Here is a 27,758-nt window from a genome sequence, read left to right as displayed (position 1 = left end):
AAAAATAATCAAACCAAGAGAAGTCCAAGAAAGAACAGAGAACAGGAGAGAAAGGCAAGATTAAGAGAAAGAAAGGTGAGGCATGCCTGGGTGGCTCAGTCAGTTGAGCATTCTACTGTTGATTTCAGCTCAGGTCATGATCTCAGGGTTTGGTTGCTCAGTTCAAGCCCCACATTAAGCTCTATGCTGGCAAGGTGGAGCCTGCTTGGGATTCTCTGTCTCCCTCTCTTTCTGCCCCTCTCCCTCTTGCTCTTTCTCTCTCTCTCTCTCTTTCAAAAGTAAATAAACAAACATTAAAAAAAAAATAAAGGTGGGGCGCCTGGGTGGCTCAGTCGGTTGAGTGCCTGACTTCGGCTCCGGTCATGATCTCACAGTTCCTGGGGTCGAGCCCCATGTCGGGCTCTGAGCTGACAGCTCAGAGCCTGGAGCCTGCTTCGGATTCTGTGTCTCCCTCTCTCTCTGCCCCTCTCCCGCCGTGCTATGTCTCTCTCTGCCTCTCAAAAATAAATGTAATAAAACGTAATAAAAAAATAAAAAAAAGAAAGGTAAATCAATGGCCAAAAAAGAAGTTAGTTAATTACAAATGGAGCAGGTGCTCTAGTTGTAGGGTAGTCTTATCAGATTGGAAGAACCTAAAATGTAAAGAATAAGAAATTTCAAAACATTGGATAATACAGATTTAGACCTTAAGACATGATTTTATTTCTAAACATGCAATCATAATACTGTAATCATAGTTTATAACTAAAGGATATGTATATATTTCTTAAAATTTGTTCTAAAAAGCATTTGTGAACTCTTAACTGCATGCTTCTCCAAAAAATATAGAGTACCAACAATTACCTGTTACATTCTAGATCTAAATCTATAGCAGTTTATCATAAATACCAACTTTCATCTTTCACTTGGACTTGACATTTTCAGGCTGAATTACCCTCCACTCTGAATTTCTCATTTGGCTCCTCTGTCATTCTCTATATAATCTAATTGCTTCATTCACCTAGTTACCAAAGCTAGAAACTTGAGTGCAGTAAAAAGTATTTCCTTTCTCCAGCCTCTGCACTCCCTCAGAACCACTTGTAAATGAATTCCCAGACTATTGATCTTGCTCGGAACTATTTCAATTAGGGAGGTGTCACAATAGCTTTGAGTCTGTAAAAGAAAAAAAATAAGATATGGAATCTGTTCCATTGACTCAGTCTGCTTCTTGACTAGGCAGCGTATCTACCATTGGCTTGCAATTTTTGAATTCTACATGCCATAAAGTATGGACAGTAGGACGGTCTTTGTCAGGTAAAAAACTTATCCTCAAATTTTAGTTTGGGGAGCTACTTTTTTTAAATGGGGATTTAAATATGTATCAGCTTCAAATATAAAATATATGATATTTCCTTGATTTTACTGTGACACGGAAAACAAGATATACCATATGTATGTATGTATGTACAAAAGTGGATGAGATAACAGAGGCATTGCTTCCATGGAATTTCTTTTGCATACCTAGTGTTAAAGCTAGTAATTCACCTTAGTATATCAACATATTACTCTGATTCTAATACTCAACTTTTGCCATCTTGGAAATTGTAAGCGCGATTATGAATTACTAGCTTCAACACTAGGTCCAAGGAAAAGAAATTCCGCGGAAAGCAATACCTCCCTTAGCGCACTTTTTTTTTTGCTTACACGTTTTTTATTTGAAAAATGTAGTTAAAAGTCCAACACATTTTTAATATAAATTATGACTCTTGAACCCATTGCCATCACTCTTAAATATTGTTAAAGTGATGGTAGCATACACATTAGAAAAGGTAGCTAAAGGCAAAAGAACACCAAAGAAGACCGTGTCCAAAGAAAAGACATCAGAATAAGGCTAAAGATCAGGGTGTCCTGAGTCCATGAGCCCCCCATCTTTCTACCCTATCCTGTTAACCCTTCAGATTGAGCATAACCCTCAGGCCATTAAGCTACTTTAGGACAAGATGAGCTACTTTCAGAGCAACTAGCTAGATTTGAACGGTAAATTGGGAACGTATGACAAATCTTAGACCCTGAAAAGGGCAGGAAATACACTGAAATGGAAACATGATTAGAACCTGTCACTAGAGGAGGGGCACACTCGATGGATGGTGGACTCAGCAGAGGGGATCCTAGTTCCACATTCCTGGGATTGTTCTAAGGAATTGCTTCTAAGACCATGAATAGGTGGATCTCCAGTGGAAGCTTTTATCAGATTCTTATTCACCTGCATGTACTAGTTTGTTTGATATTCCTACTTAGTTGTTTAGCAAAATGCAAATAAACTGGACAAGGCCAGCATCAAATTAATATTCTCAACTCACCTCAGTGCCCAACCAGACCCTTAGGCATATGAGCATTGCTACATTCCCTTCATTCATGCTGCAGGAATTATCTCAATTTCTACCCTCACGGCCAGTTTGGTTGCTCTTGGGAGCACAGTTATTTTGTACACCTGCTGCTCTCACCAAATTATGTTTTTGAGAGCCTGATAGGATCTATACTAATGTATATGAGGAACATTTTAGGTTATTGTCATAGGTTGAATAACATTATCATATATAATATGAAATTTCCACACAATAAAAAAAATGGTTATTTTGGGGTACAATAAAACTTCCTTACACTCCTGTCACTTTCAAATCTGCTCTAAAATCATGGGACATGAGAGAATTCCCTCATACTGGCCCCATTCTTTGAGAATGAGCATTCAGTATCTGGGTCAAATATATCTTTGGCTCTCTGTCTCCCCATCACCCCCACAAGAACACACATGCACATAGAGGAGACAGAGAATCACAAAAAAAAAAAAGAAGAAAAACAACAACAAAAAACAAAACAAGAATGAAGTGAATCTAGTATTATGGTTAACATCATAAAAAAAGGAAATAATACAAAACAATAAGACAATGTAGGGTAAGGAAAGAAATTAGCTGTAGAAGAAAGTAAACTACCTTCATTTCTTTATTTTTCTCTACTCTCTTTGTCCTCTCCATTATAATTACATGTGGAAATATTCATTATAGTGATTCATTAGATTTAATGAGATAGATAACATTTTAATTTTAGAGAAACAATTATGCCATAAATACACCTGAATAGCCATATTTCATGGTCATGAATACAAAATTAATTTCTTTCATTGATATTAGCACTAAAAACAGTGTACAAATTGCAACTCCCTTTTTAAAAAAATATCATCATGATAGTTATTAGACTAATATATTTCTCAGTTAACCTGTAATTCTGGAGTGACAGAAAGAAGTTGTGTTTTAAGAAAGAAGATACACAACAAATCTCTGGGGTAGGTAAAGTCCGTTTTTCCTTTCCTTTCCTTTCCTTTCCTTTCCTTTTCTTTTTTCACTTTAGATTTTGTTGATTTAAACATGGCTGCTGGGGACACCTGGGTGACTCAGCCAGTTAAGCGTCTGACTTTGGCTCAGGTCATGATCTCATGGTTTGTGAGTTTGAGCACCGCATCGGGCTCCGTGGTGACAGCACAGAATCTGCCTGAGATTCTCTCTCTCTTCTTCCTCTCTCTCTGCCTCTCCTCTGCTCTGTCTCTCAAAATAAATAAGCTTTAAAAAACAAAGAAACAAAACATGGTTGTCTTTCCAGACCTGGATTGGCAAGGTGTTAGAGTCTTGATGAAGTGTTTAAGTTTTGAATATGGTTGCCATGTAACTAGGGAGAAAGAGGAAAACTCTAGAGAAACGGAATGTTTTCTTGGAATACAAAGTAATGCTGCAGCCATATTACAAAAAGCATCAACAAAGAGAAGACAGGAAATCTCTGACTCCAATAGAAGTATTACTTGAAAAACCAATCATAGCGGAAACCACTAAAAAACGAGTATTTTCACATGCAATAAACAGTTCTCCAGATCATATGTGTAAGCCCACCAAAGATTGCTAAAACAGTTCACAGATTGAAATATAGCTGCCTCTGGAGTAGAATCAAGACAGGATTTGATGCCTGGTATATCAAATAAGTCTTTCAAGGTGAAAGGTAAATCTCTGTAGCTTCAGAAATTACTCTAACGGTTTAGTCGCCGTAAAGTTACTACTGCAGCGAGCACTGGGGCACCAAGCTCACTCCCATGCACATCCTTCATTTTAGGGAAGAAGAAAGATTTAACACTTTAAAATTGATTCACTTAAAGTTCCCAGTCAATTTCTCCTATAAAATTTGACTGCAGCAATATACTAAGGAGTGCTTTGTAAATGCCAATGTACAATGTTAATATTTCATTGAAGCTATTTTAATGATTTCTCAAACTCTGGAATGTGAGAGGGTTATATTGCCTGCAAAAATTATCGTCACAGATGCAAGTGTAAGATAATATTAAATAGTTATACAATTATTCATGACCTTGATACACTTTATTTTTGGTACTAAATACATATTAATTTGCTTTTTCAGATTAAGTATGCATGTATAACTGATCCGGTTTTGGAAGCCTTATGTGAAAAATTGCATACCCATAGAAAAAACAGACATAATAATATACTGTGCACACTGAAATTTCTACAGAGATTTACAGGGCAAACTTATTTCATCTGAGATTGGTTGAGCCTTTTTTATATTAGGAAACTCACAGTATTCAGGTTACCTAGTTTTCCATATTTTAATATGAATATTTCAGCATATTATCCTGAAATATTTATCAAAGTTCTTCCTTCAGCATTGTTGTATCCTTTGTCTCATTCAGGTAATTGGGTTTTTCTACCTCCATCATCTCTGGGAAGGGACGACATATCAGAATATAGAGCCAGTTCTTACTGGTCTTTGCTTTAAACTCTAATGTCCATGGAGGAAGGGAGTTATGGATAAGTTTCTGAGCTTGAATAACATATTTTAGGGTCTATTTTGATGAAGGCTTCCTGTGCTTGAATCAGGAAAATGATGCCCTGGGTTAGCAGGATTAAGGCAGACAGTTGTGAATATGGAAAAGATGCTGTGGTTTTCTGGAAACAGGCACTGAAATCACCACCCCTCTCCCCTGTAAAGTAGTCAGGCCCAGGATTGGTGAGGGAAGGTGCAGTCAAATGCCTTTATGCATTTAGAGAATGTAAGAGCAGAAAGAAAATGTACCACCTCTCCAAGGTAGAGTCTCAACATTGTAGAGAGACTGTGATGATAAAAGGCTTATGATGACTCTAAGAATGTGGCCTTGGCACCAAGGCTTGAGGAGTGAAAGATGCCTAGAAGTAGCTGAGAGATGTGAAAAGATCTTGGAATTCAAGATTTTGTGGATCCAGGATCCAAGGATCTCTATACATGCACAAAAACACATGTACATATACATGCTCTCTGTACATGCACACATACATGTTTATCAGCCTAAGTTAGTGAAGGTGAGTTCCTATCCACCCTTCACTGTTATCACTTATGCACCCACACCGAGTGTTGCCAAGATCTTTGCTTCACATAAGCTTCCTGGAATTTGATACAACCCCAGGGAAAGAGTGTGGATGAGGATTAGAAATTGACTTGGTTGAAATTTCCACCATCCAACCAAATGGAGGCGAGAAATAGAAATAACCTCAGTTATTATAAACAGTAATTAAAAATTCTACTTGAGTTTTTGTCCTAAGCTGCATACTTGTTAGTAAGAACAACGATAACGGAGACAGAAGTCAACCTGAGTGGCCTCATAGAGAGCTTTCCAGAGCACAGCCCCACCATCATCCAGGATATAGTAGCTAACAGTAACCTGACAGACACAATCATAGCTCTGGAAGCTACTCCTTCAGTGGTAAGGCTCTCCTAACCCATGCTCTGGTGTTTCAAACTTATGGTTACTAAACACTCCGATTTCTGCTTTGATAGCTTTTGCCAATCGTTGTGACTTGTCTTCTGTCTGCTTCCTGATCCTACTTATTGCCTTGCCTACGAGTGTCCTTTTGTTGTTTCTCTACTTCGTTTTCTAAACATTTCCCCCATTTGTTTGATATTCATTGTTTCTTAAAAAATGGGCTGGTCAGGCAATATTCAGTATAGATTTCCTCTACTAAGAAACATTTCTCTCAGACCATCCCTGAGCTAATTTCCCTTCTCTGACTAATCGTGCAGTGGCCTAGGCCCAGAGTCCATGTGCTACCAAAGCAGGTACATCCTGCACAGGTAAACCTCAGACTGTGTTGTGAGTGGGGCAGAGACTTTGTAGACAGGGGGAGTTAACTCTCAGACAGCTGTCAATGGTCTATATATACATTCTTACTCCTGTTTGGGCCGGCAGCAAGATTAAACGGCTTCAGAGAAGCCTTTCTGGAATAATCCAGTTACAGGGACCCAGAGTCACCTTTACTTACCCTCACCCAAAAGGGTTCACAATACCAAGTTACCTTTAGGAATTGTATTCAGAGGTGAAGCAGAACGGTCAGTATACGGGCCACAGTTACTGTACAGACGAGACTGTATAGGTCTTTGGGTACATCAATGATCCTTGATAAACATCTTAATCTAGTGCATTATATTCTAGCATGGGAAGATGGAAAATACTCCACAAGCACAATAAATGAAAAAAAAAATGTAGTGAGTTGGAAGGGCAGATGTGCTAAGGGACACAGAGAAAGGAAAACAAGGCAAGGGACACAGGAGTTGAAATGTATAAACAAGAGTGTTGGTGCAAGACTCACTGAGAAGATGGCATTTGAGTTCCTCTCTAGTTCTGATCTGACCCTGTCTAACGACCTCTGCAATGATTACCCTGTTTAGGAGAGGAGGAGGTGATGATAAATAAGAACCTCTATCTTTGATTTTTGAGAAATCTTCTTCTGTTTCATAGCATCTGTCATAAAGTAGAAAAAAAAATACTCTGGCAGGAAGCATAGGCTACCCAGTAACTTTCCAACCCTGGAAGTTTAAGGATCAGATCCACCTGGCATTGCCTAAGTTTCCTGGGGGCGTGAAAACACAACTGGGTTCTAAAATATCACCAGGAATATTGGGAGAAATAGGAAATGTGCTCAAATCACTCTTTTCATGAGAAGTCTGTACATTTAATGATGTCAACTTTGATAATGTGGAGAGGTCAGTAGTCTCACCAGATCTGGTGAGGTCAGAGTGCTCAGGTGAGGTTAAGATGCTGTATTGCATCTTTTCAATACTACTAACCACAGGTATTTAGTTTTGCTGAGTGAGGTTTTCAAATTTGGGGTCAGTCTCGCTAAAGTTTGCTGCTGTTCCTGCTGCCGTAGCAAATGACTACAGACTTGGTGACTTCAAATAGAACAGATATAGTATCTTATTGTTCTGGGCGTCAGACGTTTAAAATTGGTTGGCAGGGCTGTATTAATTGCGTCTGGAGGACAGTCTGTTTCCTCGCCTTTTCCAATTGCCAGATGCCAGCAGTGGCGACATTCCAACCTCTGCTCTGTCATCACATCTCCTCTCCCTTTGTTGTATCACGTTCTCTGATTGACACTCCTGCTTCCCTCTCGTGATTACATTGAGCCCGTCTGAATAATGCAGAAATACTCTTAAAATCCTCTCCTTAGATAGATCTGCTAAGTGCCTTTTGCCATGTAAAAATAACATATTCACAGGTTGTGGGATTAGGACACGGACACTTGGGGGCAGGTTATTCAGTCTACCACAGGGAGATAGGCAGAGAACAAGAGGTTCCTCTTTCTTTGTCTTTCTTTAATTCATCATTTAGTTTTCATTCTAAACAACTGTTGAACAATAGTTTGAAATAATCATTTAAATGAGGGATCTAAATTCAAATTCATTGACACAGAAAGTAGAAATGTTGGCTGTTGGGGCTGTGAGAACGAATAATAGGGAGTTGCTATTCAATGAGAATACAGTTTTGGTCATGCGAGATAAGAAAGTTCTAGAGATATGATATATTTTATTGGGCTTACTGTTAACAATATTCTGGTGTACACTTAAAATGTTTTTGAATAAATCTCATGTGTTGTTGTTTGGTTGTTTTCTTTCTTTTTCTTTTTTGTCTTTTTCTTTTTTGACTACAACAGTAATAATAAAGGAGCACCAAATTAATGGCCTGTTCAGCACACTCACATGTCTTAGCCTGGAGCAGGAATAATGAGTTCCTTGAACATTGCCCTAGTTCAATGCCCTAGTTATTTGACCCGAGCTGTGCCTTCTTTGGTCTCTCAACCCCACTGTCTAAGGTTCTACTGATTAGAAGGATACCATGTCAGGAAGCATAATTCTATAACTTTCCAGTGCTGCAGGAATCACAAGGTCTCTCAATTCTTTGGATTCATTGGCTCTTAGGTCCTAGCTTTGTCTGAGTACTTGACATTCAAGCTACTTTGGTTTCTATCAGACAAAGCTTCCAGTGAGGCAGTCTTGCAGTTTCTTTGGGGTTCCTAAGGGCCTTGTGAATGTTCAGTATTACCCAGGTAAACAGTGTTCATTTTGGTTTATTTGTAATTATCTGCCACTAGCTTCTGTCAGCTCAACATCTAACCCAGCATCTCTTGGGTTCAACCATGAATACCGTTGTCGATAATGGTGATTATTATGATTCTCACTTGTCTTATGGCTTAGAAAAGACAAACAAGAGAGATGCTTTTAAAGATTCTCTCAGAGCCTTTCTAAGTAGGGTAACACATTTAGTTTACCCAGAACAGTACCAACTTACAGTTGTTTACTTAGAATAATTAGAATTATTCATTTCCCTTTTTACCCTCTAAAGGATCCAGGGTGATGGGAAGTTATATGGTCACCTACTGATCAGTCTACTCACACTATTTGTAAATAAGGAAGAATTTATGATTAGAGCATGAAAAGTAGTACAGAGAAACTTCAACCTGGTAGTATTTTCACTCTGAAGTCTTTGAAATTCTATTGTACTCAAAAATAGCCTGATTCTTTAACTGACTTCAAGGGCCAGAACTACCTGAATCTAATATATCAAGAGAAACCGTCAATCAGTTGCCTCTATTTGACCTCAGCACAAACAACCCCTCCACACCCCAACCATTGCCAACGTAAGTAATTCAGTAAAATTTTAGTTTACGCTGTGTGATACGTGTCCTGAGGAGCCTTAAAATTCATGTCTGACCAACCAACCAACCTCTTGATAATTTTAAATTTGATTTTATTTAGTTTAATTGTCTCATAATAGTTGTTTGTTAGGCAAAAACATAAAACCAAATAATTTAAATTATTCGGTGACAGGAGACTCTAATAATTTGGTTTGACCTCAAGAAGATTTTGAAATCAGTTCTGTCATCTTTTCCTCCATTAAAAAACTATTGGTCCTTTAAAAAAATTTTTGTTAATGTTTCTTCATTTCTGAGAGAGTGAGAGAGCACAAGCTGGGGAGGAGCAGAGAGAGAGACAGAGACAGAGAAAGAGAGAGAAGGAGACACAGAATCCGAAGCAGGCTCCTGGCTCCGACCTGTTAGCACAAAGCCTGATGCAGGGCTCGAACTCACAAACCGTGAGATTGTGACCTGAGCCGGAGTCGGAAGCTCAACCGACTGAGTCACCCAGGTGCCCCAAAACTGCCGGTCTTTTTAAAAGCATTTTACAAACTACCAGCAAAACAGAGCTTCGTGCTTATTCACTTTTAATTGTTTCGTGTTGATTTCTTTCCAGAAAGGAGAATCTACAGTAAAGTCTACTTGAACAATTCCTTAAGGAAGACACTTTAGAGGAATTTATCAGAGACTTTCCGAGTCACTTGATGGAAGTCACTGAAGTGTGATTGGGGTCCCGTCTGAGAGGAGTTTGCTTATAAGTAAGCCGTGGCTGTCTTGTTTCATCTATGAAACTCGGGGTGTCCGACGCTTCTCACGCCACCTCAGCTCTGCTCAGTCCACTATATGCTGCATCCTTCACTCTGTCAACCAGTTTCTCCAAGATTAACTCTACTGTATCGTTCTCGGCGGCACCACGTGTGAATAGTTGTCCTGGACCTTCTCAGATGCTGTGGCAGGGCTCTCCGTAGGATCTGCTTGGCTCTGACCGTGGCATGTGACTATCTAGAAGTATGGAATTAATGCCCCGGCCAGCCTTTGGCCAGTGGGGCACTCACCCTTCTGTCCCGTTGCTGGTGAATTCTGTGGGGGCATTCTACATCATTCCTTTTAGTGTCCCAGCAGGATCAAACTCCATTTACCCTCAGTGGTGATCTGCTTGAAAGTCAGACAGTTCAATTGACTTTTCCACCTTCTGTGTCTTAGTCTTCCCAGTATCTTATTCTGATTCCTTGGTATCAGTTCCCCAAATTAATGACTTATATATGAGTTTTTGTTCAAGGCTCTGCTTTCTGGGAGAAAACCAGGTCAAGGCATTCATTATCTATGTTTCTTTCCTGTTGTCTTCTTTTGTGTCGTACTAATTCTCCTCCTAGTTTGTTACCTTTTTCATTTTCCTTAAAGTCTTTTTCTTTCATTTTCATTTTGACTTCCATCATTTGGGAAATGAAAATGATTCACAGCTATAAAAGGGTGACATAGGGATCCTTAAATGATGGAAGTGTTCTGCATCTTGACTGTGCTGGTGGGTACACAAACCTACAGGTGTGATAAAACTGAATAGAACTAAATACACACAAACACAAGCACAAGTGAAATTTGAATAAAATCTGTGGATTCCACCAATGTCATTATAATGGTTGTGATATTATATTACAGTCCCACCAGATATTATCATTGGAAGAAATTGGTAAAGCATACATGAGATCTCTCTATATTGGTACTTACAACTGCATGTGAATCTACAATTATCTCAAAATTTAAAAAGTTTGAAGAGAATACAACTCTGTTTTTCTTCAACAGCAGCCCCTTGCTTTACACACACATATGAACTGCATTCTTTTAGCAGGCTACTGACCAGTTTCAATACTTATATATACATTTGTAATAGCATCTCACTTAAATTATGAACTCATATTCAAAAGTTTATTTGGCTTTTATCTAAACACCATCTATTAGGTTTCTTGCTTTAACCAATCTGGAATCTAGTAGAAAAAGTTACATGTTTTATATATGAAATTAAAAGAGTATTCCAATTGAATGCTTTTAATATTTATTAAGAAGGAAAGCATTCCTATGCTATTTAATATGTGATAACAATGTATCTGTTGTAAAGGAAACTATAATATATGGTGAGTTTGCAACTTTTTATTTCCTTTTTGCTTGTTTTTCATAAGAACATCTGGGCTCAGTTAAACCCATTAGAATGTTTTTATTTGATTTAAAAAATTAAAAAAAATATTTATTTGTATTTGAGAGAGAGAACAAAAGAGAGAAAGAGTGAGTGGGGAAGAGGCAGGGAGAGGGGAAGAGGCAGGGAGAGGGGAAGAGAGAGAATCCCAAGCAGGTTCTGTGTTCTCCGTGCAGAGCCTGATGCAAGGCTTGATCCCATGAACCGTGAAATCATGACCTGAGCTGAAATCAGGAGTTGGATGCTTAACCAACTGAGCCACCCAGGCGCTCCTAGAATCATTTTTAAATGGAAGATATCATTGACCATTTACATTAGGGGAAAAAAAAGTGTCATCTATTTGGATCAGCTACCTACTTATTTCCTAAAAATCCAGAGACTGAATTTGTATTATGTAAAAATTATAAGCTGTTGTTTTTCTCTTTAAACTAGTTAAGTATATGAATAATGCAAAAATTCTACAGACAATGGCTTATGATTTTAAGGACTTTCTTTCTCTGGAATTATTTGTAGCATCCCAGGCCAACATCAGGGATGGAAGAAATGAATAAAATAAATTGGCTTGGGGCTTTCTTTTGCTTGATCTGCTTAAAAGCAGGCCTGTTCTATTTTTCTGTAAATGCTCACCACTCTCCACCCAACACATGCCTAATCCACAAAGTTTGCATTTGTCTACATCATTCTCAAATGTTCTCTTTCCCTGTTTTAGTTACCCTTGGCCTATACCTTGACCTTCTGCTGCCCGTCTCAATAAATTCAGAACACAACCATTTACCTGCAGCAAATGGGAATGGTTCCCCCAGAAATATAGCATCCAATAAAAGCCAAAGCCAAAGGAAATAGAAAGGTGAGGTCGAGCATAATTTTCTCATCACAGCCTTCCCTGCCTTTTCCTTTTGGCCTCAGATACTGTGCTGACCTCTGTCTATTTTTATGGCTAGATTAATTCTGCTATCTCAATGAGTCTGAATTTTCAGAATCATATGGTTCAGATGACCTTAAGAGGTGCTAACCTCTAAAAGGATTATGTGAAAAAATGATAAAAAGATGAAAAAATGGAGAGTTGCAGACCACGAAAATACCTTAGAGATGATCTTACTCAACCTTCCAGGTTTATAGAGAGGAAGGGAGTGAAAGAACAGCTGAATGATGTTATGTTAGGCTGCTACCCTCCAACACTGGCTGTCAAATGCTATAAGTCTTACATCAGCAGTATTGCAGGCCCAAAGCCAACTGTATCCCCAGCCAGCATATGTATAAGGAATCCTAGAATAAGTGCTAAATAATTCATATTGAAACCAGATTTTCTAATGCTGAAATTCTGAATATCCATCCACTGACAGCTGATTTTACCTTGTTACGAGGTCCCTGCTTTGTTCATTGTAATAATCAATGACTGGGTGACTTTTGCCCATTATATACATCAGATCCTTGTTTCCCTGGGTGATGTCCTTTAGGATATTGGTCCTGACTTTCTCCCTTCTGGTCCTCTCCTATCACAAACTTCGCACAGCCTATGGAGGGACCCATGATTCTCATCCCTCATGGACAAATCATACTACTTGTCTCCAGACTCTTACACATCAGCCACCAATCAACTGCTTGGGGAGCCTGCTCTTCCAAGAAGGACTCCCTGCCTCTGTGGATCTGTATGGGGCCAGAACTAGCCCTCCTGGATGAGGATGTGGCTCTTCATTACCAGCTAAGGGGATTCCACAGATGATTTACAGTCTAGGGATATTTATTTACCTTTGATAAATTTATCTCTGGGTTTAGCTATCTGCCTGAAAGTTGTTTTCTATAATTTTCTAATAGGTCCCATTCTTCCCACGTCATGTTCAATTTCAACCACAAAGTCCCATTTGGGGGATGGTGAGGGAGAAGGGATAAGAAAAGCTGGGATGTGAAACTGACACTTTCAAAATGAAGACAGAGAATGAAAGTTGTGGTGAAAACCCGACTATTGCTTCCTCCCAATGTGATTACTCTTTCTTAGCCCTGCACCTTCAGGTGCCTTGGTAATATTCAGCTCCCCAATATTTTCCTTAAGCACAATAACTATGACAGTATTTTTTGTGGTTGCTGATGTTTGCTTTCTAAAAATATCATACCATAGTTAGTGTTGTACAAGACATAAGAGGTACTTAAGAGATAACTGCCCTTTCTAACAGAGTTCTGTGGAATATAAATGAAAAAAAAAAATAAAAATGCTTTATTCTCAAGCATGATGCAAATGTAAAACCTCCTTACACAGAAGAGAGTAGACATAATGCAAACCAAGGAATGTTATAAATTTGAAAAGTAATTATTTTGTATATAGCACTTTTAATATTTGCTGTGGAGGAGGGTTAACAGAGATTTCCTATTTTTCTTTCACGCTACCTCTTTGTCTATAATCTTCTCTAGCTAATCAAAAGACAAAGGGAAAACGTTGTAAGGAAATAGTGGTACATACCGGAAAATGCAGTACATTTTAATTTTTATTTTAAAAGCTTGCCAGTTGGCAGATACATTTACACTGTCACATATAGAACAAAATATATTTATTATATATAAGCTACATTGACTTTCAACTCTTAAAAAGCCTGCCCAGTTAAAACACTAATTGGCAATGAGAAGGTACTGCAACTATATACACCAAGATGGATAAATATCATCAAACTAATGTTGAGCAAAGGAAGTGAGACAAAAAAGCAAACATTCTATACGATTCCATTTACGAGAGAGTCAAAATCACACAATGCTTACAAGGGTCTCGTGGTTGCCTTGTGGGTACGGATAATGCCCAGAAGGAGAGATGTGTCTCTGGAATTGTGAAAATGTCTGTTTTTGATCTGGGTGCTGGTTTCATGAGTGTGTTCGCTTTGTGAAAATGTGTTGAGCTATGCTCATGTAATATACACACAGGTGTCCCATGAGTTGTCTAGCTAGTTTGGCGTATGGTGTTCAAGTAGAATCCTGGTTAATGGGCAGCGTGTGTTTGGTAACGTCATGCTACGTCACGCAGCTATATGGGAGTTCACCAAGTTAACCGCTTTAACCCCTACTGAAACTAAAGCAGACCAGTTGGGTACTTACTGGGAAACAAGCAGATTGTGTGAATTCATGAATCATTGTCTGAGCTGAGTGAATTATTTTAAATGAGTACAAACAACTTTGTGATAATCACAAAAATCCTTGCATTTTGAGTGGGATACTCAGATGTGGAAGGGAAGTGCAATCATTTCTAGTGGTTAACAGAAACCACGCTTAACGCATGCTTCTAAATATTGCCAAACTCGCGTTGTGTTTTTTTGCATAACTTAATTGAAAGATAATTAAAGATAATGTGATAATTAAAAGCTATAAATACAATAGCTGCTTTGTGTGAAAAGGCAAATCTGACAATTAGTTCCTTTATCTAGGGCTGTGACTTTATGAGAATCATAGCATAGATACTGTTACAGAATGCCTTATGCAGCTCTTTGAGTAACTGAGAAAAAGTAAAAACAATCTTTTCTGTTTTTCCCTTGTCCGTCTTTTTTCCCTACTGGTCGAAAGCAATAACAACAGCAACAATAATCCTCTCCCTAAAAAAAGTAAAGAAAGAAGAAAAGAGAAAATGACTTATTTTTGGTTTTATAAATAAGGAAACAATACCAGTCAGCATAGCAGTCAAGAGCATTTTCCTTCTTTGAGATGCCTTTCAGTCTTACAAAGTGTAGCTTTAGTGCTCATATAAATGAAAGAGTCAAAGCAATGATTAATGCAAAAACTTTTTGCAGGCAGATATTCTATTACCATAGAAGAATATTGCCTAACGATGGAAAGCTTATACATTGTAAATTTAAGGTGAGCCACTGTCAAGTTTTTATCTTTAAATGAACCGTAATCTCAATGTCCGGGCCTCAAATAAGTAGTTGGCAATAAGTAAACTTTCAGAGTGCTGATGGAAAATATAATACTGAGATTACCCTCTGTGGTTGCTCTTCTGTAAGTGTTTCAGTAAAAAATGGATTTCTCAGGCAGACTTTTCCTAATCCAAAATTTCATTATGTGTATTTCTACTGGCCAGTCACCTACCATGTTAATACAATAATTTACATTTACAGAAGAATACAAGTTCAGCAGGGTAATTCTATTGGTGGGGCTGAGAGAAACTGTAAGGCAGTGGTGAAAATGGGTGTGTGCAGCAAGAAGTAGCCTTAATTTTCACCTAAGTGGATAGAATTAAATTCCTCATGTGATATATTATTTGTATTCTTTTTTGGAGAAGATGGCTGATACAGAATTTGATTAAATGGTAAACAGTATTGAGGAGCACCTGGGTGGCTCAGTCGGTTAGGTGACCGACTTTTGATTTCATCTCAGGTCATGATCCCAGGGTCCTGGGATCGGGCCCCATGTTGGGCTCTGTGCTGGGTGTGGAGCCTACTTAAGACTTACTCTCTCCCTCTGCCCTTGCCCTGCTCCCCCCCTAAAAAAATTGTATCAAAAAACTACTCAGAACAACAAAAAAAGAACTCTGACAATGTGTTCTACTGGTGAATTTGTTATTTTTTAAAAGATTTTATTTCTTTAAGTAATCTCTACACCCAATTTGGAGCTCGAATTTACAACCACAAGGTCAAGAGTCACATGCTTTACTGAGTCAGCCAGGAGCCCTTCTACAGGGGAGTTCTGAAATGGGTGATATGAATGTTATTTCCAACTGCCCACTGCGTGGTCTTTTAGAGCTGAGGCAATTTCTGGATCTCAGATTGCTCATCTGTGACATTAGGACTCTGAACCAGATTGTCTGTAAGGTTCTCTTTGGCTCCAAAAGTCTAAAGTGCAATTTCACTATTTCCTTATTTTTAATTAATTTTAATGGAATATATGATTGACCACATGGAGTGGCTTACAACATGTTCTTTGGTAGCAAAGAAAACATTAAGTGTCTTTCTCTGCATTGCTACGATACCTTTTACAGGAGAGGATGGACAGAAGAGTATATGGTGGAAAGAAACATACCGTGTACTCAATCAAGGTGAGTGGTATTTTTAACAATTCAACTCTTCTGTTATGCCGTTGCCATCTGATTGTCTCTATGAATGAATGCACGTTATATATTGATGTATCATATTTAAAGCTCCCATGTATTCACTGTTTTCCCTTGACCAATTTAATGGTACTCTTAAAAAACACCTTATTGAAGTATATATGATATACGTTAAACTACACTACTTTAAGTGTACAATTTGATAAGGTTTGGGCAAGTTCATTGTCTTGATTATGGTGATGGTTTCACAGCTGTAAACATATCTCAAAACTGGATCTCCTCTCTTCTGACTTGATTCAGGATTCTTTCTACTATAACAATCTGTCTTATTGGTTCACCCAGTATACTTAATCTCGTAGGGTTTATTAAGAAAAATACTCAGTGTAACAAATTGACACAGGGAATGTAATACTCAGTGGACAAATCAGGGTTATCCACTTAAATTATTATATTTTTTATTCATTATTTGATTTATCCAACTTGACTTTTTCTTTCATTATGAGCCAGGAACTTTGCCGAGCATTAGAGATATTACCATGCTATTAATATGCTGGATGATAAAAAGTTGTAGTCTCTAAGACTTAATTGGAGATACAGTTAAGGAAGCAAGAGAGTGGGGATGTGATGTGAGAGAAACACAGGACGCTCTGGGGACAATGTGAAGGTCCGTATGCAATCTTATGCATGAAGGAAGACTTCCCGGAGGACATGGTATCTGGAACCAAGTAGGATTTTTCCAAGGAACGAAGGAGTATGTGAGAGTGTTCCAGTAAGAAATTCCAGAAAACTGAATTTGCAAAGTCCCGCATAGGAGATAGAATTATGGAACTTGCGAGTAGCTTAGCACAGTGCCCTGAGAGTTAAGGACATGGAGAGTTATCAGGACATGGAATATGCAGGCCCTGGTGGATTTTGTTAAAACACCAAATCCACTAGTCTGGAAATGGTGGAATTCAGATTTGGTTACAATAAAAGTCAAGTGGTCATTTGGAGAACTGTGGCTTGAATTTCGGTGATACGATTTTAGCCTAAATTAGATCAATGAAATGGTGAAGCAAACAAGTTTGAGAAGTAATTATGAGATACACATAGCAGGACTTCACACAGAGAAGGTAGACGCTGATGAAAACAACAGTCAAGGCTACTTCCCAGGTTTGTGGTATGAACAAAGTGAACAGAATCACGATGTTGCTCACAGAATTAAGGCTTGTGGGGAAGAGGAAGGTTTGGTTTGTTTGATCTGTGGTGTACTCAAATTGCCATGATTGGTGGATAATTAGATGCTTGGGTTTAAAGCTCAGTAAAGAGATCAGAGCTGGACTGACAATTTTTAAAATTGAGATATAATAGACATAAAACATTAAGTTTAAGGTGTACAAGGTTTTGATTTGATATTTACATATCGCAAGATGATTACTACCTTAGCATTAGAGAACACCTCTATGACATCAATAATTATCATTTCTTTTTTTCTGGTGAGAACCATTAAGATCTAGTCTCTTAGTGACTCTGAAGTTTATAATACAGTATTATTGATTATAATCACCAAGCTGTGTCTCGATCTCCAGACTTATTTATCTAGTAGTTACAAATTTGTACTCTTTTTAAGTTACGTGATTTTTTTAAAGTTTATTTATTTATTTTGAGAGAGCGGGGTGCAGGGGGAGAGAACACAAACAGGAGCAGTGACAGGAGGAGAGCCAAGCAGACTGTACTGTTGATGTGGAGCCCAGTGCGGGGCTTGAACTCAGCAAGTGTGAGATCACGACCTGAGCCGAAATCTAGGGTCGATCGCTTAAGTGACTGAGCCATCCATGCATCTCCCCAGTTTGTACTCATCTCCCCAGTTCCCCTACCCCTGCCTCCTGGTTACCACCATTGCACTCTCTGTTTCTGAGTTTGTCTTTTTTAGATCCCACGGATAAGTGATAATCATTGCAGTCTGTGATTGAAGCCTTAAGGATAAGTGCAGTGTAAAACCTTCTATAGTTACACATTTTTTCTTTCATACCTGGCTCTGAGTTTTCCAAATTCCACCTACTACATAAATATTATTATTCAGAAATATCTAGTTTGACGTCCTTCCACTTTAAAACTTTCCAATCTTAAAAAACTTTGCCAAGGCCCTTGAATCTCTGCCCTTTTCCTTTAGGAAAAAGAAGATGCATTATGATTTACTTAAAAAACAAAAGACTAATGCAGGGAGTTAATCAAATTAATACTGAAGTCCCCATACAGTACAAAGTAAATGTGACTTTTATAGTCTGTGAAATAGAAAGCATGATTCAAATGAACTCTTCTTAGCTATGCGTGGTGACATTTACGTATAAGATAAACAGATTTTTCCTCACCTTTGTTTCTAGACAGTAATATTTTAAGAGAAGGATTATTAATCTTCAAATAATACTACAGATAATGAAATAGCTTTATAAATCATGGATATTGATCTGAATAAGTCCTTCATCCAAGAGATTGAAAAGAAAAAATCGGATAAAGGAGCAGAACAATGCTAATGTTTTAGTTTTCATTTTTAGAAATGGCAAAGCCAGGCAATCAAATGAGGAAGATACATTTTCAATCATTTTTGTGAGCCTAAATATAACTTTATAAGAAAATTGGATTCTGGATGGCAGTATAAAAAAATGGGATATTGATATAAGTGTTTACACTCTTATGAAGAAACTACTTTTATTATGACACTTAATTATTTTTATGTGAACATAAAACCCTGATGTAGTGATAACTGTTTTTCACAAAATAATGTGACAAAATATTTCCATAAAAAAGAATATATGATTTTTTTTTAATTTTTTTTTCAACGTTTATTTATTTTTGGGACAGAGAGAGACAGAGCATGAACGGGGGAGGGGCAGAGAGAGAGGGAGACACAGAATCGGAAACAGGCTCCAGGCTCTGAGCCATCAGCCCAGAGCCTGACGCGGGGCTCGAACTCACGGACCGCGAGATCGTGACCTGGCTGAAGTCGGACGCTCAACCGATTGTGCCACCCAGGCGCCCCAAGAATATATGATTTTTAACCTAGTTTAGATACCGGTTTATATTGATTCTTTTATCTGTTATTCTATATAAAATATTTAAATACAATTTTGATCTTTGCTGCATGTGTTCCCTATTCTAAGGTAAGGGGATAGTTTTCTTTTTAAAATTCTGCAGTGTTTTGTGTCAGTTATTTTGAGCAATAAATCACCCCCCAATTTAGGGGCTCCAAACATAAAAAGTTAGTATCACACATGTGCCTACTTTGGTTTGATGGTTTTATGATTGGGCTGGGCTTGTCATGAGTCTGTGGTTGGATTCGTAGGAGCTCACTGGTCTGGGAGGACCTAGGCTGGGCCTACTTCCCTTTGCTCAGCTCCATGTGGTTCCTCAGTCCCTAGAAGGTTAGCCCAGGCTTATTTCTCATTACAGGCAGGGGTCCAAGAGAGACAGCAGAAATGAACACTAAGGGCTAAGGCAGGTCACAGGGTCATTCTAAAGTCAGGTTGCACAGGGTGAGAGGGCATGGGTAGGGATAAAGAACAGGGGTCACTGTTTTGACATCAGTTGAACACATACTGTATGCTCTATTTATTTATTTGATAACAAGTTGTTCAAGAATTGAGAAGACTTTTTTTTTTAATTTTTTTTCAACGTTAATTTATTTTTTTTGGGACAAAGAGAGACAGAGCATGAACGGGGGAGGGGCAGAGAGAGAGGGAGACACAGAATCGGAAACAGGCTCCAGGCTCTGAGCCATCAGCCCAGAGCCTGATGCGGGGCTCGAACTCCCGGACCGCGAGATCATGACCTGGCTGAAGTTGGATGCTTAACCGACTGCGCCACCCAGGCGCCCCGAGAAGACATTTTTTAAAAAGACAGCTATTTTGGGGAATGATGATGATCTGAACCATTATTTTAATATTTTCATTATTTTTGGTTATTATGGTCAGCTGTAAATTATACAATGACTTTGAAATTTTTTATAGGGAGACATAAAGACAAAAGAAAGAAATACATCGTTGTTTTCTAAATGCTATGTGAAAGGCACTGTGGCAATCATGGATGAAGAAACATCTAGGCTTTTCTGTGGGAGTCAGGGAATGTTTCCTATAGAAAGGGAGGTTTGATCTTCTGTTGACCAGATGAGCAGGGGTTCATCACATAGAAGGGGAAGGGCAGGGTGTTCCAGGCCAGGGAGGCATGAAGAACATGTTACGTACAGGGACCAACAACGAGTCAGTGTAGCTGGCAGTCAGGAGCAGAGGGCTGAGGTTGAAGTTGGAAAGTTCGTGGAGGCCAGATGGTGGGGAGGACTTTGGAGGCCCACTCAGGAATATGGACTTAGTTTGTGAGAATTATTACAATCTGTGGATCTCTAAGACAATCAGACGCTGCTTTTGAAGGTCTTGCTACTTGTATCTACATTCAGAAAGCATGTCTTTCCTGATGACCCACCATGCTTTTCCTTTCTCCAAAGGATTTGCTAATTTGACTAGGGACTCTACGAAAGCGATTGGGCCACCTTCCACCTTTTTTCCTCTTCTTTTTCATAATCCTTAAAAAAGACAAAAAGTCAAGGGAGTATACTTCTTCTACACATATTTTCAGAGTGTTTACTTTGGAGATCACAACATACCTCCTCATGGATTTGTAAAATAAATTACCTCAATGGATTCAGACTGGTAAACCAGTCATCTCTTTTCTACCCTACATCTACTTTACTTTGCTAAGCTTAGCAGAGAAGCTGACAAGTGCTTCCCTATCTATACTCCCTTTGTAGTATATAATCTGTAGCCAAATGAAATTGCAGCTAGTTTCACCACTTTTTTTTAAGCATGTAACTCTTTTAACAGCATAATAGGAGTGGAGTTTTGACCCAAGAAACCCAATCTATATGGTATGATGGGTGAATCTTTCTGATTCTGCAAGGATTTGGGCTAGAAACCTTAGAGTCTAGGCTAACTACGTTATATTAAGTGTTGAGGGTCTTTTAGATATAAAGCCAGAGTGGATGTGATGGCCTGCTGAAACACTGGAGATAAGCAAAGGCAAAACTCATCAAGTTTGTGTTTGGCGAGAATTAGGAGAGTTCATTACATGATCCAGTGAGAAGTAGAAATTGAAAGAAAGGATGGCTTCGGTTTCTAACTTTCTAGTTCCAGGTGCATGCACCTTGGAAGAGCATGTTTTCTAGTTTGGCAAGTATTCGTAAGATCATCTATCTGCACAAAAGAAACTTCTGTACACATATCAGCATCAATGTCTTTCTGTTCTTACAGTTCAATACCTAATACATGACAGCTTTTGAAGCTCCTGAGTTAAATCCACCATTTGAAAAGTTTTTTTCTGAAATGTTTCTCAAAAATATTTCCAAGTTGGGTTTTTAAAAAAATATTCTGTGGTAACTAGGTTAGTACTTTGGGGGTTGACTTCCTTCAGGGTACTCTGTTTTCTGGTTCTTGATATGATCTTTGGTTACAAAGGGCACCTGCTCCATCAGGTTCTGAAATATTAATAAGGAACACTGTCTAGCTGGTGAAGCACCAACCACCACTAGTCAAGTGTTTGATAGCATGCTTCCTGCTCATTTTCCATTCTGCAAGTGTGTACTGGCTTTAAAGGTCAAGAATGGTACCACAGGGATTTTTGATTGCATTATTCTGATTTCTCAGCTATGAATCACTTTCTTTCCAAAGCTATAGAAGCAGAGGCTCTAGAATAAATTTAGTCATTACCCTTTATGATATTACCTCCACTTTGCCTGTCTGGCAAAATGCCTGCTATTGGCTGACATCGGGAAAGAGCTCTTCCGTTCTGCCTTAGAAGAGTGGGAAGGAGACAATCAAATAAAATAAACAAAATACAATGGGTTTCAAAGTACTCTTTTCTATTTTCTATCATTTGCCAATGACCAGTTTTCTAGAACACTGATCATACCTCTTAAAAAGGTCAAATCAGAACTCCTACACAATATAACGTTAATCAATCAATTTATTTATTAATAGCTATAGCATTGAAATATTTATTTACTTATTCAGGATAAATAATTTCTTTGCTTCTAAGAAAGTTGTATTTTATCATAGGAAATGTGTAATCCTAACTTAAAAAAACACAGAAACACACATTTGTGTATATGCCTGTGTATAATATAGTTACTCAAACTACTGGCATTCGTGATGGGCATTGAAGAGGGCACCTGTTGGGATGAGCATTGGGCGTTGTATGGAAGTCAATTTGACAATAAATTTCATATTAAAAAAACCAAACTACTGTCATTATTTATGTGATTTTAAAGACAGTAAGATAGATAGCTATTTTAATTTTTGCATTTTTAAAGTTTATTTATTTTGAGAGAGAGAGAGAGAGAGAGAAAGAGAGAGAGAGAGAGAAGAGAGAAAATGAGTGGAAGAGGAGCAGAAAAAGAGGGAGAGACAGAATCCCAAGCAAGCTCTGCACTGTCATTGCAGAGCCTGACGCAGGGCTGGAACTCATGAGCCCGTGAGATCATGACCTGAGCCAGTACCAAGTCTAACTGACTGAGCCACCTAGGCGTCCCAACTTTTGCATTTTTTATCCCCGAAGATGCATTTGTTTCTTTTTCTTAATGTACTCATCACAAATTTAACATCCCATATAAAATCTGGACCTTTGAGGGGCACCTTTGAGAGTTGTGGTTCAGGTCATGATCTCACAGTTCACGGGTTCAAACCTCACGTTAGGCTCTGCGCTGACAGTGCAGAACCTGCTTGGGATTTCTCTCTCCCCCTCTCTCTCTCTCTTTCTCTATAAATAATTAAACATTAAAAAATATAAATAAATTAAAAAATCTGGACTTTGCCTTTTTTCAAACTAGTCTATTCACAATTTTGTCCAAGTTACTTTCATGTTTAAATTTATAAGTCCCTAATATCTTGGAGTCCCTTTTGTGTACAGCCATATTACTCCCCCATCATATCATATCTATATCTATATTTGTTTCTATATAACAAACTTTACCGTCCTTTTCTATATTCCAGTAACATCTTAATTTAATGTGATCTGTCATGGACATGTGGTGCTCCTGTCTGCCATGATCTCTTTCCCTTTGTCTTTTGTGGCTATGGTGCTATCCCCTTACTGAAATACCCCTTCCCCACATCATGTACTCCTGGTAGGAGAATCAGTGTCAATGCTCACTGCACCTTGACCATGGGATAGGCACCTAATCCAAGTCAGCCCAATGATTTGCACACAGAAATATGAAATGAGCTTTGAGAAACCAAATGATAGGAGGCAACAGCTCAGTTCAATCTCACAGTTTTAGGTAGTTTAATTATTAGGAGATTCCATTTCACTTTTGATTCAATTTTAATGCATTTTTATTCAGTCTCACTTTTAATTCAAAGGTGCCTCTGTGATTCATGGTTTGGAGAGACTGTGATGCAGTAGAGGTGGGGATGTGGATTCATGTATCTCACACACAGGCTTCTTCTCTGTTGACTTCTCCTAGGGTTGTATTTTGGGAAGGGAAAAATGAAAACAATGGACTCTACTTATATGGTGTGATTGAACATTCCTTCTTGTTGGTTTTGTTCTGAACCATCGTTATCCTACAGGAGAAGTCTTAAGTCAGGACTTTGAATGAAGGAGAACAAGTCTAACACAGCACCTTGCCCTGTCTCTTATCTGCCCATGGAGGGAAATAGGAGCAAAGGGGAAGGGAGCTTTAAATACCCTGCAAGCTCTGCCTCCTCACATAGGGAGTCCCTATCTTCCTCTTTATCATAATCCTCTTTATAAAGAGTCGGGTCTCCTGGTTCTCAAATATCTATGCATTGTTGTATTTGATATTTTCAGTGGCCCTGCAAATTAAAACAAGTAATATATGGGATAAAATACATTTAAAGAAGAAGAGTGTACTGATCAGTGGGCATTAAAATAAGAAATTTTCAGATCCAAAACATAGTGAAAGCAAAATCCCTGGGAGGAAAGCAAGTGCCAGAACTAACTTTCACTCAGGGTTTCCGCCACACCCCAGAAACCTTGAATTCTGACGTTATGGTCAATTGTACCATATATGGCAGTGATAACATTTAGAGTTTGCTTAATATAGTGAAGCAAATAAGGTGAATAAGAAGCAGGGTGATCTGGATCTCTGGACATCTAGAACGATCTAGAAAATTAAAGGAATGAAGAAGCTAAAACTTCAGAATCACACACACACACACACACACACACACACACAGACAAATCTTAGCCTAGATACATCCCAGAGAAACTGTAGAGGAGCGAAGCCAAAGAGAAGATGTTAAGCTGGTAGATAAGTTTGGAGATGTGGTCATTTTCAGAGTATGGATAGACTAACAGCCTCTCAATAGCAACAGGGAAGGTAGAACATAATAGAATTACATCTATATTGAATTAGCGAAAAAAAATATGTTTATCTAGAATTCTATTCCCGATAAAAGATCTTTTAGGAATGAAGGAAGATAAGGACATTTTTAGATAACAGAACAGAATTTACCACTAACTACCCTCCCCAGACAGGAGGGAAAATGGATAGTTTCCAATAAAAAGGAGGAAGGGTAAACAAAGACATTTCTAAAATATAGAGTAAGACTCAGCTAACATTGATTGAATAGAAGCAAGAGCAAAAGTGATGGATAAAGCCATAATTTGATTTAAATTACATTTTAATAATATGTGCATTAAATAGGTGGAGAAAATATAAAGAAATATAGCATATAGCATATGATACCCCAAAAAGTAGAGGAGAAACAGTAAGGTTGAACAACAGTCGATTGATACAGAGGTTGGGAGAGGTGAGGAGGGTGAGGTGGGGTTTTTATCTCTGGTCCTGCTTGAAATGACAAGTATCAACAGCCCCTGGACTGCTGTCAGGTGCCACACTAGCTGATCCTTTGACATTAGAATATGGACTAATTAATGCCTTAGAACTAAGCTTCTAACCCGCCATTGCCAATACCAGGAAATCAGGAATAACATGCACTTCCATTCTTCAAAATTAATTAGGAAGGGACAGAGTTCACCTGGGAACATTTTTTTGTGTGCATGTGTGGGGTGGGGCATTAGTATTAATACAGGTGGATCTTATGTGAAGCTAGGGCTGCGAGCCACTCTTTATTAGTTGCAACTTTCATATGTTCTTTGGTAAAAATATAGATACTTTTTTTTAATTGAAAAGCATTTCATATTGTGATGATGTAGCAGATCAGGCTATTCTATATTCTACAGAACACATCTTACAAATTTTATTCTTGTATACAAGTCAAATATCCTGTAACATAGACCATCAAGACTTGTTTCAGGATGTTTCAATATTATTTTCCTTAAAATAAAGGAATACTGGCCTCCTAAGCATTTGTTTTTATCTTAGGTGTTACTATTTTTAAATGCGGATTCTTCAAGTGTCAGCAAAAATGTATTGGGCCAAAGAGAATAAGAAAGATCATTTTCCACAAAAATTCTAGACTTTAAACATAATGTTGTTTTCGTAGGAAATTTTCTAATTATCATTTAGTGAATATACAATAATACATTTAGTAAAATGAACTTACTAAAACGCCCTTCCATATTTATTTGTTTTTGTAGACAGGTGACATTAATTGATTAGATAATGAAAAGCTACCTTATAATTTAAGGGTCTAATCAAAGTAATTAGAGTTCTGAGTGATTCAATTATTTGATTAATTTGATGCATTATAATGTTTTTTATTTAGAGAAATCAAAGTTTGTGTGAAACTGAGCGAGATGAAGGATATCAAAAAGTAAAGTCTAGCTTTCAGGGACATGAAACACTAGAATATCTTACATCTGGATATTACAATAGAATTTTCCAAACTGTCTAGTATGTTGAATAATACAAAGAATGAGGACTGTTTGTGGGTGATCTTTTGATTAGATTAATTTCTTCTTTATGAACCGTGTTTCTCTTGTACAGTTGCCAACTTTCTTGCTTGTCTTTATAAATAATAATTGTTTTTGTTTTTTGATCATGTTCAGTGTGAGATGGTTAATTTCAAATTTAAGAAACATCTCATCATATGTTGTTTGCCTTAGCTTAGTGTTCATTCATTTTAAGCTCCTGATTTTCTGACTCGTACCTGTCATGTTGCTCTCTTTGATAACATTAACAACATCCTTTTAAAAACTCTTAACTTCACAATTTATTGGCATCCCCACAGAGCCTTGATTTATTTACTTATTTCCGGTATCCAGGCCCTGACATCTTTGCATCTGCTTTGACTATGTGTGTCAATAAAACGACAAAAACAACAACACAAAGTACTTGGTTACAATGAAAATCAATTAAGTTTTGTTCTAACTATATAAACTACTATGCTTTCATTAAAGATAAGTAGTACATGACACAAAAATAGACACATAGTTCAAAGGAACAGAATAGAGTCAAGAGGTAAATCCATGCTTTTATGGCCAATTAATCTATGATAAAGGAGGCAAACAACAAATGCTGTTGGGAAAACTGGACAACTACATGCAAAAGAATGAACTGGATCACTTTTTCTCACCATTCACAAAAATAAACTAAAAATAGATTAAAGACCTAAATAGGAGACCTGAATCCACAAAAATGGGAGGAGATATTTGCAAATGATATAACCCATAAAGGGTTAATATCCAAAATATATAAATAAATTCCACAAGTCAACATAAAAAAAAAAACAACAACAAACAAGCCACTTAAAAATGGGTAGAGGACATGAAAAGACATTTTTCCAAAGAAGACATAGAGATGACAAACACACATGAAAAGATGTTCAACATCACTCATCATCAGGGAAATGCGAATCAAAACCACAATGAGATATTACCTCACACCTGTTATAATGGCTAAAATAAAAAACACAAGAAATAAGAGGGTTGGTGAGGATATGGAGGAAAAGAAACCCCCATGCACTGTTGGGAATACAGTTTGGTGCAACCACTGTGGAAAACAGTAGGCAGTTTCCTCAAAAAGTTAAAAACAGAACTACCTATGATCTAGTAATTCCACTACTGGGCATTTACACAAAGATAAAAAAAACCACTAATTTGAAAAGATACATGCACCCTTATGTTTATTGCAGTGTTATTTATAATAGCCAAGATATGGAAGCAACCCAAGTGTACATCCATAGAAGAATGGGTGAAGAAGATGTGATCTATCTATGTATATATCTATGTCTCTCTCTCTCTCTCTCTCTCTCTCTCTCTCTCTATCAGAATATTACTCAGCCATAAAAAAAATGAGATCTTGCCATTTGCAAAGAACATGGATGGATGTAGAGGGTATAATGCTAGATGAAGTAAGTCAGTCAAAGGTAAATGCCGTATGATTTCACACATACATGAAATTTAAGAAACAAAACAAAGAAAAAGAGAGACAAACAAAAAACAAACAGACTCTTAAATATGGAGAACTAGTGGTTACTGGATGGGAGGTCCATATGGAGAATGGGTTAAATGGGTGAATGCGATTAAGAGTACCCTTATCATGATGAGCACTGAATAATGTATAGAATTGTTGAATCACTGTATCATATGCCTGAAACTAATGTCACACTATATG

General features: G+C 37.8%; 1 long non-coding RNA gene across 1 annotated transcript in view; it reads left to right on the top strand.

Annotated features, from left to right (window-relative positions):
• The window catches only part of LOC125174574 (uncharacterized), a 39,445-nt gene that overhangs the window by 6,704 nt on the left and 4,983 nt on the right, over positions 1 to 27,758 (top strand). Inside the window, exon 2 of the long non-coding RNA XR_007155453.1 lies at positions 9,598 to 9,975. This is a non-coding gene — a long non-coding RNA (uncharacterized LOC125174574). The remainder of the gene's footprint in view (positions 1 to 9,597; positions 9,976 to 27,758) is intronic.

Source organism: Prionailurus viverrinus, chromosome A1 (genome assembly GCF_022837055.1).
Source record: "Prionailurus viverrinus isolate Anna chromosome A1, UM_Priviv_1.0, whole genome shotgun sequence".
Lineage (NCBI taxonomy): Eukaryota > Metazoa > Chordata > Mammalia > Carnivora > Felidae > Prionailurus > Prionailurus viverrinus.
Note: the sequence above shows the minus strand (reverse complement) of the source record. Positions and strands in the feature narration are given on the sequence as shown.